The 12,733-nt window shown below is 45.7% G+C and overlaps 1 protein-coding gene across 2 annotated transcripts in view; it reads left to right on the forward strand.

Annotated features, from left to right (window-relative positions):
• The first annotated feature begins 11,596 nt into the window (after positions 1-11,596).
• CUL1 (cullin 1) overlaps positions 11,597-12,733 on the forward strand; it is a 55,070-nt gene continuing 53,933 nt past the window's right edge. For both annotated transcript variants that reach the window (XM_074575645.1, XM_074575644.1), the window contains exon 1: positions 11,597-11,750. The gene's annotated coding sequence lies outside the window, so the exon portion shown is untranslated. The remainder of the gene's footprint in view (positions 11,751-12,733) is intronic.

Consider the following 12,733-nt stretch of genomic DNA (forward strand, 5'->3'; position numbering starts at 1 on the left):
ATTCCACAGGATCCTCAAGCACTTCCTCTCAGATGTCTTCGGGCTGCCGCTGGGCCATGTCTGGCAGTGAGGCATGGGAGGATTCTCCCTCTTATCCTGCCCTTGGAGACATTGTGACGGCTGTGTTGCCGGGTGGTGGCATTGTGACATGGGGGTGACGGGGCCCCCCTGTGCAGCTCTGCCCGCCACCCCTCCACCCAGCATCCTTTGGAGGAAGGCCTTTGGGGTGCTGGCCCCAGGCAGTCCCTGTGCCCAGGCCCAGGGGGCTGTCCCTGCCCTTGGTGGCCATACACTGGGCACAGCTGCTGGGTGTGCCTGTAAATTCATCTGGACATTCAGACTATGTAAATAAGAGCATTTACACCATATACATTCATTTGGTTGTGGGGACGCCAGAGGTGAAAGGCAGGCTTTTGGCTCCCTCTGCAAGAACGTTGCAGAGATGTAGAGAGCACACACGATTTCCTCACCATTCCTTACCAGTGCACCAAGGGTCATTGCTAATACCCTGCTCATGGTGAGGTCTTCTTCTTGGAAAGAAGTCACAAATGGTTTTGTGTTCTTGACCATGTTTTTCCTTGCACTTTAAGAGCTCTTTTCCCCCTTTGGCCTTCACCTTTGGTATCTTTGTTGAAAGTGATGGGAGCCCTTTCAGCCTCTGTCTTACTCTTGCTAGTTGTCTTTTTCTGCAAGCCCTCCACGCTCCTAATCAACTGCTCAGTCTTTGTTTCCCTTCAGCCCAGATGGAATTTATCTTTCTTGAACCTGAGGAATGAGAAAGGTCCCTAGTGGTACAGGCGAGTTCTCAGCAGGGCTTTGTACAATGCTTGCCTTTCCTATGGAAAGCCTTTTAGCACTTCAGAAATCTCTTTTGTGTTTGTTACAGAGGGTGTTTAGAAATTTGCTGGTGCTTATTAACATTAGTAAATGTCTAGTTTGGGGGTTTACCTGTTGTATTACTACTATTGATCTTGAACGCAACACTTCACTGATTGATGCTTAATTTCATGTTGTTGACAGATCAATAAAGCACTTGGATCCCAATTTGCTTTAAGTTGTGTGGAATGAGTAGGTTTTCCCAGCAACACTCAGGAAAAACAATTAACTGACTCAGTTGTGTAGATCAGTTTTTAAAAAACCTCAGCCAAATATCACTGAAAGAAAGGGTACTGTACAGAGGGTAGAGATTGATGATAAATCCCCCCAGCAAGTTTGTTCACATCCTTGAAATGCAGAAGGACTGTTGGTCTTTCTCCCACAAGGCTTATTTCTTGAGTGGTCTATCAGGGGAAAAGGGAAAGCCACCAAATTTGTTATTCGAGATGACGCTGTAGGCTGCAGAAGACAGTCCCAGCTGGGTTCCTATCTGAAATGAGGAAATATTTGTGTCTGTCTGAACTAACTGGTCTTTTAGGCAAAACACTGTTAGTTACATTGAAAACAACAGTAGAATATGCTACTACCTCTCCCCACTCCTGGTACAAAATGAGCATGTCCTGGTTTGAATGACAGAGGATTAATTTCTCTTTCAGTAATTTTATTTTTTGATAAGGTCTCTTCTAATGCTAGGGAAAACGGCATTTTTAGAAGACTCCAGTGTCTGAATTTGTGAAAATATTTACTCTATAGCCAGCTATGGTATGCAGGTTTCAAGGTGCCAGTGTTTTCGAGCTAGCCAGGTGCAGGGACGAGGAGGAGCGAGACCTTGGCACTTGAGCCAAGCTGGCCAACAGGATTATTTCATACCATGAATATCACATTCAATATAAATTAGAAAGTTTGCTGAGAAGTTCTCTCTCCCTTGATGGCTGTGATCCTGAGAACTTCTTGCCCTGGTGCTGGACCCCTGAGCCCTTCCCTTCCTCCCGAAGCCGTAGCGCTCGCAGTGTCCGACATTTGCTGTCCACTGCTGGGAGTGCACAGCTTCCTGCTGATAGAGTTGGCCGAGCATAATCCTTGTATATTTTATATTGGTCTTGGGATCGATACCGGTTCTTTAGTATTATTAATGTTAACTATTTAGTCTTATTCTATTAAATCTGCTTATATTTCTACCTTTGGGTTTCCCTGTTTTTACCCTGATTCCCCTTCCTGGGTGGGGAGGGCTTATCGGGTGGCAGAATAATTGTCTAAACAACAATAAATTGTTGTGGGTTCCTCAAACCATAACAGAGCATAATCACCTCTTAGAAACAACCAGTAAAAAATAATACACACACATAAGCACACACATACCTATACCTCTATCTCTCTCTATACCTATCTCCTGGGTTAATGCAAACAAACCCTCACATCACAGCAGTACTGGTAAGTCCAACGGAGGGCATGTGCTGAGGACATCGGTTAGAAACAGCAGAGTTGCAGCCAGGGCAAAGGGAGACAAGCTGGAGGGAACTCCAACAGCAGTGCTCTTGCAGAGCTGTTCATAAGCAAAGGCAGGAAACAGGAGAAGCCGTGAAGGGACAGCTTGATGCTGATTCACACGATGTCCTGAGTTGGTAGCAAAAGGGAAGGGTGGGCTTTAGAAGTAAAGGATCAATAAATAGTGACCTCCCTATCTGGGAGAAGCGCCAGGCTGTGGGGGAAAGGAGGTGATAGATTGAAATCTCTTCTCTGTGTTAGAGAAACACATGGCGTGCTTGGTAATGGGCAGTACTGACAAGTTTGGTCTGCTGGGAAAAGGACTGGTGTCCTTTGGCACTAGCTAGCATGTCCATTCATGGGCCCCAATGTCAGCCCTATACCAATGGTCTCTTCACAGAAAGAGCCGTCTTCACAGCCTATAACACCGCAGGAGCTGCTATAGCCCTGTCACTGTCATAGCAACCCATGGACTCACACCACAAACACCAAAAGCAGGGACTTGCAGACGTTTCTGTGGCATAAGCTACATTTCAGAGAGCTTTTCAGGTATCATCTGCTTTCCTGATCACGTAAACCACCTCTCTTCTTACCATTCCTGACAACATCTGTGTTACATTGATACCATGCACTGATATATGCTGATAATGCATATTTCTACATATTGCATAATTACTACAAATTATCCCCTTTGTGATTGTTATAATTCACTGGTTTTACCTTTCAAGCTGGTGAGAAGTTGGGATACAAATATCCCCTCCGCCTATATTCTTCTGCCAAAAAACTTTACAGCAAGACCTAAACCATAAGCTTGAAGCATATAAACTCTGAAGTATCATGGCACTGAAGGAAAATCACAAGCTTGTCGGCATTTCAATAGATTATGACCAATCTCTCAGGATGCTCCTTACCAGAGATCTTCCTGTGTGGAGGAATTCTGTCAACAGTGGCTAAACTTGATACTGATCACAGAGAAACTAATTCCCTCACAAGAGAACATGTCTTGGGATGCATGTGAAAGGCATCAAACCAAGGAAAGTGAGCCCTGGAAGGTCTGAAGCTTCAGCACAAGTAAGCATACATGCGTACCCAAAGCACACCTAACCCTAACGACCGTAACCTTAACCCTAATCCTAATGACCCTACCACTAACCCTAATGACCCTAACCATAACCCTAATCCTAACGATGCTAACCCTAATGACCTTACATTTAACCCAAATTCTAACACTAATGACCTAAACCCTAACCGTAATGACCCTAATGCTAACCCTAAACGTAACTGCAACCCTAATGACCCTAACCCTTAATGTAACCCTCATGACCCTAACCATAATGACACTAGCTCTAACCCTAATGACCCTAAACCAAAATCTAACCCTAACGACCCTAACCCTAACCTAATGACCCTAACCCTAATAAACCTAACCCTAATTTTAAACTTAATCCCAACTCCTAACCCTAACAATCCTAACCCTAACTCTAACGAACCTAACACTATAACTAACCCTAATGACCCTAAACCTAATGACCCTAACTCTAACCCTAACGGCCCTAACCCTTATCCTAACCCTAATGACCCTAACCCTGATTACCCTAAACTTAACTTTAAACCTAACCCCTAACTCTAATCCCCTAACCCCAACCCTAATGACCCCAACCCTAATCCTAATGATCCTAACCCTAACAACCCTAACCATAACTCTAGTCGCCCTAACCCTAATTACCATAAACCTAACTCTAACCCCTAACCCTAAACCCCTAACCCTACCCTCTAACCCTAATGACCCTAACCATAACCTTAATGACCCTAAACCTAACTCTAACCCTAACAACCTTAATCCTAATCCTAACCCTAATGATCCTGACCCTAACCCTAACTTTAACCCTAACCTTAACCCCTAACCCCTCTAACTCTAACCCTAATCCTAACCCTAACCCTGAGGATATACTCCTGTTTTGAATCTACCGAGTGCGACAAGCTGAGCTGTGACTTGCAGGAGAACTGTGCTCCTCTGAGACTTCTCCTCCTTGTGCTCCTCCCTTCAGGTAGAAATATTGTGAGAAACAATTTCACATGGTAAGCCCAAAAAGCAGTCTTCCAGCATGAAAAATGTTTGTGCAAAACATTGATTTGCTTCAATATACACGTTTTGTCTGTGAACAGTTGCTTCTATATCATCACAAAATATCAAACCACTGCAAAAAAAAAAAAAAAAAAAAGAAAGGGAATACATCTTTTACCAAGCATCAATGAAGCTTATAGTTCTGCTTCATTAGGAGCGGGTTAGCTGTTCCTAACAATGGAGTAACAATAATGAGAAGCATAACCAAGGATGTCTTTCAATCTGTAAAAACTCCTACAAAGAAAGAGCTCTAACAAGCTAATCCCCCCCAAGCAGGAACAATAAGGGGAAAAATATATCTGCTGCCTCTGGCTAGTTCAAGCAGCAGAGGTTCTAGAGCAAGGAAGAAAACTGCGCTCAGCTCAAAAGCAGGAACAAAGCCTTAAAGTGGGAAACCATCACTTATGAGCTTAGATAAACATTCTTGTCTGAAACATTGAGGAAAATGGATTTGCCAGAAAAAGCAAGAGATCTTCAATACAGACACGCAACCTTTACCAAATACAATTATTAGTACTGCAATACAGTATCATACAGCAATAGGTAGGCATTACTAGCAGTGACTGTATTGTTTCCTCAAGTTTATGCTGTCAAAATGACCAATAATTGCCAGTTTTGATGCTACTCATTAAGACCAACCAACAGCACAGAAGTAACTGATACCAATTAAGCACTTAATCTGAGTTTTGCTTTGTTTTCAGACTCTCTATCTGACATTAGGCATGGAAACTGAAAGACACACAGGAGGATATTTTGTGGTTCTGGATAGGTAATGCGTATGAATAATAAAGATTACAGCCAGCGTGTATTCCTTATGTCAGCCTTCATAACACTGCTTCCTCTGAGCACTCACAACAAGACTTGTTGGTTTTGGCAAATGTACTAACTGGAAAAAAAAAAAAAAAGACAGCTGTAGTTTAGTAATCTCAAACTATTAGCAAATTTGAACCTACAGGCAGTAGGTCCCACCTCCCAGCTGAATGGCATAATAGCTCCCCACTCTTTTTTACTTCCGCAAAGCACAGTAAGGCTCATGCTGGTACAACCAAAGTCTAGTACTACATGGGAAGAGCATTCTCCTGCTAAGAGAGGCAAATTTATAGATCCCCTTAGAGAAATAAAAAATGAAGACAATGCTCTCACTTTGATACAAAAGAAAACAAAACAAAACTCAGTTTCTGCCACTTGTAGATAAACCTTCCTTTCAGGTCAAATGAAATGCTTTGTGTCAAACATTTAGGAGGGGAAGGGGGACCGAAAACGGAAGGAAAGACATAGAGGGTTCTTTCAGATGCAAAAAAACTATGAAAATTTGCATCTGCCATGATCTGTAACAATTTCTGAAAACAATTACCTACACAGACCTTCTCCCGGAAAAAAAAAAAACCACAAAAACCTAGTAAGAATTTCATCAAAAAGAGGTAATTCAGAGCATTCTGCCTTGAACTGCTTAATGGCAGATTCAAATACAAAACCCTCAGAGGGCCTACAGAGAAAAAGACTTCTAAAAGTGGTTTCATTAGGTAATGGGCAAAGCTTTGTCCCATTTCACAAAGAATAGAGAATAGTTTTCATTGGCTTCTAGTGGTAAGAGTTTGATGGCACCAGATAAAAAAGAAAGCTTAGAAATAATTTTTAAAGGACAAAAACAGTAGGAAAACACTTTAAACTGCTTCCTGGAGGTAGAACAATAACATTGTGATAATCCAGCTTACAAGAATGTATGAGACGCATAGAAAATCTCTTCCGGTACATGCTCTTAATGCACAAAAAGACTGAAAGTTGGCCTCTGAATCTCCCAGATATTTGGAAACAGTATCTGTCATTGAGACTTGAGGATGTATGACTGAGTACCCAGTATTCTGGCTATGAAGGAAGATGAAAAAACTCATGCATTAAGGGATCCTTATCCACTATGTAAATGTAGAGTATCCAGAAAACTCTGTGCCTCCTTACCAGGTTGCAGCATAAATTTCAAACACTTTCTGACTTGTAGCAAGAAAAATCTTTACTGAAGCATGCACCTAACACGTACCACACAACCTCCCTAGATGTTTGACTGATCACCTTTTGCTGAACCTCATTATTTTCACCCAGGCATTCTCACTTACGCTTTGGAATAGATTTTTATGTGTGTGAGAGGTGCACAACATATACATGGTCACTTCAGTTTGAATCCATCATGTTCATGTACAGCTTGCTTACCAAAAGAAAAAATACCAGAGCTGAGGGCACCTCTCAGCTACAGTCATACCTTGTAAAAATATTACCTGTGAAATTTTGGCTTTCAGGCTCCAAATAATGGATCTGAGAGTAAGTCTAAAAGCGTTTGGCTCTCTTAAATTTCTGAGGAGCCATCAGCAGTTCTCCAGAATGAAGGACAGTGAAGAAAGTGTGCCGTGCTCACCATGGCTGGTTGGAAACAAGTGCAAAACAGGCTTCCAGACATCCACCCTTCTTCGTGGCAGATTCATGTGTGTGAGTCAGAGTTGTTCATGCTGCCTGCCCCTGTGCAGAACTAAAATCCCTTTTGGACTATGGGAATTCTTTACCTAGGGGTCTGAGTATTTCAGTTACACCACTGACAGGGTCTCCCAGTCGGGCCACCCTGGTGCTCAGGGAGTTTCTTTCCACAAAGAAGGAAAGTATTGTAACACACCGGCATCAAATTTGATGAAAAAACATAGGCTTAAAAGCTGGTGCTAGCAGGCCTACCTCCACATCATCAAATCCCTAACTTTATCAGGCTGTATCTATCCACACCGTTGTTGCGGAAAAACAAAACAAACACTCTGAGTTTAGGAAACAACACTCAAACTTTTTTGCATGTTTGCTGGGAGATTTATCAGGCAAGGGAGGAGAGATGCAGTCCCCTACCCAGTAGCGCTGCCAAGTGCGATGGGAATGCTCCAGTCACTCATCTCCGACTCACATGCACAGCACAGTCTGCGCCATCAGCTTAGTGCTAAGTCTGCTCTTGAGTGACTTTTTCAGCTTGATAAATCTTCTCCTTCCCTTCGCCAGCTAGCTTGTATATCCTGATAACCTGTTTCAAATTTAACAGATCCCATTTAACAAATTCATTTTAGTTTCACAGGCCTTCCCCTCAGAGTAGTACCATTTTCCCAGATCTTCCAAAGCTCAAGATTATTAGTTAAAGCTGTACATATCCGGTGGTTTTCTGCATCTAGCTGTATTCTGAAGGCCAAATTATCCATTAATAACTTATTTCTGCAGCTCTATTATATTATTGCCCCACGCAAATCATATTAACATCTTTTTAGTCCCTACAGCATCCGAAGGATTTTCCTGGCAGAAAGTAAACAGTGGTCTCACTTCATCACTTTCACTGACCGGTTGCATATGAATAAATAAGAAGCATTGGACTGAGTAACCTAGATGAAAATAATACTAGTTAATGTTCTCATACCTTTAAGACAAGTCGATGCACAAATCAGTGTTCTGCTTCATACATAAATTCAGAAGTCATTCTCACTTTGTAAACCCACTGAGCATAACTGAAAGGGGTTCAAAATACTAAGTACCTTACCACTGATTAAAAAGTATGAATACACTCAAGAATCTCTGTAGCATAGTCTTTACACTAATTTTAGGACAGACACAGGTCTAGCAGTGACGCCTCTGCTGTTACCTGTCCTCTCACCATATATTCTCTATGAACAATCCCGGTGTCTCAGAGAACTTTGCATCCAGGCTTGCTACTGTCACACAGGGAATCTTCTTTATCCAGTTCTTCAAAACTATTATTTACAAGTTGGAGTCTAATGCAGTGGTGTGTTTTGTTTTGTTTTTTCCTTTTGGGTCAGTATCATAATCAAAGAAATATTTGTTTATATTCGAGCTAGCTGTAGTTTATATAAGACATCACCATGTGGTGTGTTTGACCACATTCACTACTTTTGCACATCTTAGAGTCAGTAAATTCCAACAAGCAGATTCGTCATGTTGTCTGGTTAAACACTTTTGCACATTGCCTCTCTGGGTTTTTTTTTGTTTGGGTTTTTTTTTTTTTTTTGCGAGCCTGAGTCAGTGGTGTACTGGCAGCACAACAGAACTCATATTTGAAAAGAATGTGGCAAAAAATCTGGTTATCATCATCTCCCCTTAGCCTGTCCTCCTGGCTGTATTCAGGTGGTGATACAATTACTGTTTTCAGGCAATCACTGCAGACATAACTAGCAGGGAATGTATCCCTCCCCATCCGTCAAGCCTCCTGACAGCAGTAATAAAACTAGCAGCCACCGCAACTCTGTGTCTTTGAATGACTCAGGCTTTTCCTCTTTGCCAAGGAACTTCCTACTCCCATTGACAGCAAACATTGTCATGATAATCTTCTTGCTTGATGTGTGCTGATTCATTGCTGATGCAACAAGTGCGAAATCTGCAAGTTACTTTCAAAAAAGGCCCCTCTCAAGCAGCACTGCAAACTCACCTCAGTAAAAACAGAGTGGATTTCTCTCATGAAGGCTGTCCTTGAAATTTTGGCTGCCTCAACCTCTAGGGGAAGCATCTCTCCCTGCACGCAAAGTACATCAATTCCATTGGACAACTTAAAGCGCATTAGCCATCCTGCTATGAGTAATTTTGGTAATACTTATTTTGGCGTTCAATTTCCTTTTCTCTCTGTGACCACTTATCCTGATAGTGTAATGAATGAGCCATGTTCTGCATCATATCTAAGTCGTCTAGCGAAGATTTTCCCATGGCCTGCCTTTTCAGAGTGCCAACTAATCTACCACCATCACAAATAAAATCAGAGAACCATGCCTTGCCTCTTTAAAGTGTACGCAAATTATAATGCAACCCGAGGGAAAAAAAAAGAAACACTCCAAACTGTCAAATGCCAAGCTTGTACTGAAGTTAACCACAAAAGCAAAAAAGCCCAGCCTAGTGCAGGATGGTGCTAATTCAGACCTTCCTTCTCCCCTTATTTTCTTCACTTCCCATCATTTTTCTTCCACTTTCCTTGCATATCCATGGCTCTATTGTCCCCTTATTTTAGAATTTAAAACCAATAATGGCTTTACCTCTGTGTAAATACAACTGCAGTAAAATTACTTTCCGAGACTGAAAAATCAGTCCTTTTTTTTTTATGATCAGTCTACCCACCTTTAGATTTGGTTCCTGTCTCCCACAGACTATTTTGCTTTCCCTCACTCTCCCCAGTTTTTAACACATCATGCAGAACTGGCCATGCTGATGCAGCATCCAGCATGACTCACACAAACTCTCCTCTAGTACAACTCACATACGTTAGCAAGCCAGAAATTTAGTCAAGCCTAGGAATGGTATTTGCAAAGTATGTCTATATGGGAAAAATTAATGTAAGCGTTGCGATGGCACCCAGCTGACTGAGACAGTGACCCTGCTACACATTAAACCAGTTCCCCAGACAGTGCTTCTCAGATGCTTAGCCAGCAGTTTTCATTAGAGCTGTGTCAATGACTTTGCGTCCACTTCAGTAGGCTGTGCCATAGTAAGGCCTTATTATACAGGGAAATAATTTTTTCAGCACTTAGGTGACTAAGGGCCATTAGCTTTGAGAAGGCAAATTTTCAAAAATGGTGTACAGCTGGTGGAACCAGGATGGGAGTGAAGCATTTTGCAGAGCAAAGAAACCTTGTTTCTTCATATTGCTTCCCTGTTTCTCTTTCCTTTCTTATGAAGCTACTGCATTTTCTGAGTTGGAATCTTTACACTAATGTAAAAGATAAGAACTTTTTATGACCTCTTTTGAGTTGCTTTAAAAGTTTTCTGGTATAATTTGGATCTGAATTCATATCAGCAGGGAAAATCAACATAGTTTGTGCAGAGAACCTTGACACAGCACAATACCAAGGATATGCAAACCTCGATCTCTTCCTTTGCAACATAGCCCCAGCAATATAATTCTACAGTCCCCAGGAATAAATAAGGCAGGTCTGACTCCAAAACATTACTTTTCTGAAACCTGTCTTAATTTTGGTATGATTTTGTATCATCCATTTGATACTGTTACACAGAAAAATTAACTGCCTCACTTGCAATCCACATAAAAGTGATGCAAACATGCTAGGGAGCTTGTATTTTATCACCATGAAGTTACCTACACTAGGTATTTTTGCTTAAATTTGTTCATAGATTGCAAACAGGTTCACGTAACTACTTATCCCTAAATCAGTCAGACCGGGTACCTTCACACCTCTCTGAACCAGCTCACAGCTGAACAAAAGAACTTCCTTTCCTTCAATTTCTACCTTGTTCTTCTCTCTGCAATGTTATTTTCCAAGTTGCTTTCTTATTAATCTGAAATTCACAACTATAGGAAGATAGAACTACACTTATGACAGCCGCACTTTAATCACCACCAAAGTCTTCAATGCAACAATGTTAACCTCGAGATAATGACTCTTGACGTGAATAATTCAGAGCCTTGCAGTTGGGTTTAACACTTGCTCGACAAGGACAAGCAGTCGATGCACTGCTGTACCGTCCACTCGGGCTCTGGGACTAGGTATGGTGCAGCTCAGTGCGTACAGGACACGCTAGAAACCCGTGTTTTTCATAAATACAAGAGTGGCTGCGTAGTTATGGATGGAAGAAAGTCTTATCACGCTTATCAGTGCTATCTCGAAACACATCCGACGGCTCTTCTGGCAGTGGACTGACTTTGGGGGGACGGAGCTGGGGGGAAGGGAGGGTCACAGCGACGACCCCTCGGGCAGGGCAGGGGCCTAGCGGCCGAGGAGATGGCGGTCGGCCAGCCATCGCCCGCACCACCGCCCTCCCGCCCCCGGCTCCGAGAAAGGGCCGAGCTCCCCAGCCCCGCTAACGCCTGCGGGAGACAGCGCCCAGGCCCCTCCGTAGCCCCAGCGAGGCTGGGCTGGGCCAGGCCCCGACCTGCCCGCGATCTTCAGAGGGGACGGGGGAGGGAGCGGCCGAGGAGGCGGCTGGGCTCAGGTCGCCGGCCCCGCGTCGCTACCGCCCCGGCTCCGGCTCCCTCTCCCTCCGCAGCGCCCCTCACCCGCCTTCAGGGGAGGGAACTGGCGGCTTCCGCCACCGCGGCCGGCCGCAGTCCTCAGCTCCCAGCGGCCCGCGGGGCCTCCCCCCGCCGTGGAACGGGGCGGGCCATGGAACGGGGCGGAACGGGCGGTGCCTCCGCGCTCTCCGGGCCGCGCCGGGGGGAGGTGGCGGCAGATCCGGGCTCGGCGGAGGCGGAAGGGGCGGGCGGACGCGGCCTGACTCTGCGGGACGCGCGATGCTGGTGAGTGCGGGGAGGCCGCGGCGTTGTGTCGCAGCGAGGCCGGGCCGGGCCCGGACCGGCCGGGGAGGAGGCAGCGGCTTTGCCGGGCCGAGGCCGCGCGGGCCCGGCGGAGCGGGGCCCGGCACTGAGTCACGCCGCGCGGAGCGGGAGCGGGGGAAGGGGAGGCTGGGCCCGGCCTGCCCGCCCGCCCGCCTTTCTTCTCCCGGGCGCGTACCTGGCTCTGTAGCGAGGGAGGCGGCGGGAGCTGTTGTCCGGCTCGCTCGCAGATCCGGCCTCAGGAGCCGCCGGCCGGTTCGGAGCGGGGAGGCCGCTAACTGCGCACTCAAAATGCATCGCCCTCGTTGGGGCGGGAGCTCGCCCCGCCGGCTGCCCCGGCGCCGCCAGACCTGTCCGCCGGCCAGCCTGCCCGCTCCCTCCCCGGGCCTGGCCGGCTCTCCCTTCCGCCTCCCTGCCCTCCCCCGTGACCGCGGCCCCCGCATGGCTGGGGCCGCCACGGTGGCCGCCCGTGCCTTTCCCGCCCGCCCCGCGGCTCTTAGACCTCGGGCCCGTCCTCCCGCGCCCCTGCTCTGCCTCCTCGGCCTCAGGGCTGCCCGCCCCAGCCACCCCAGGCCCTGCTCGTCCCAGGCCTCTGCTGTCTTCTCCTCATGAGCTTTTGTCCGTAACTTCACTGGGCACTGTTTTTGGGTGTTTACCTGCCTTCTGTCCTCCCTGTCCTTCTCTGTGCTGCCTCCTTTCACCCTCTTGTATCCCAGCCATCCCCAGATCCCCAGTGACACTCAGGTCTGTCTAGGAGCTGTTTTGTTGTACCTAGAGAAATTCCCCCGTGCCCCCAGTACGGTCGTGGCTGCTGGGGGATATTTCCCACAGCTCCTCCTTGTCATCTTCTCCAGATTTCTTTCACTATCAAGGACTGTGCACCAGGCTTCCCCTTGTTGCCACCTACTGTTGTGGCCTTACGAGAGAAGGTGCCCTCTGTAACCTTT

This window comes from Larus michahellis, chromosome 2, assembly GCF_964199755.1.
Source record: "Larus michahellis chromosome 2, bLarMic1.1, whole genome shotgun sequence".
Lineage (NCBI taxonomy): Eukaryota > Metazoa > Chordata > Aves > Charadriiformes > Laridae > Larus > Larus michahellis.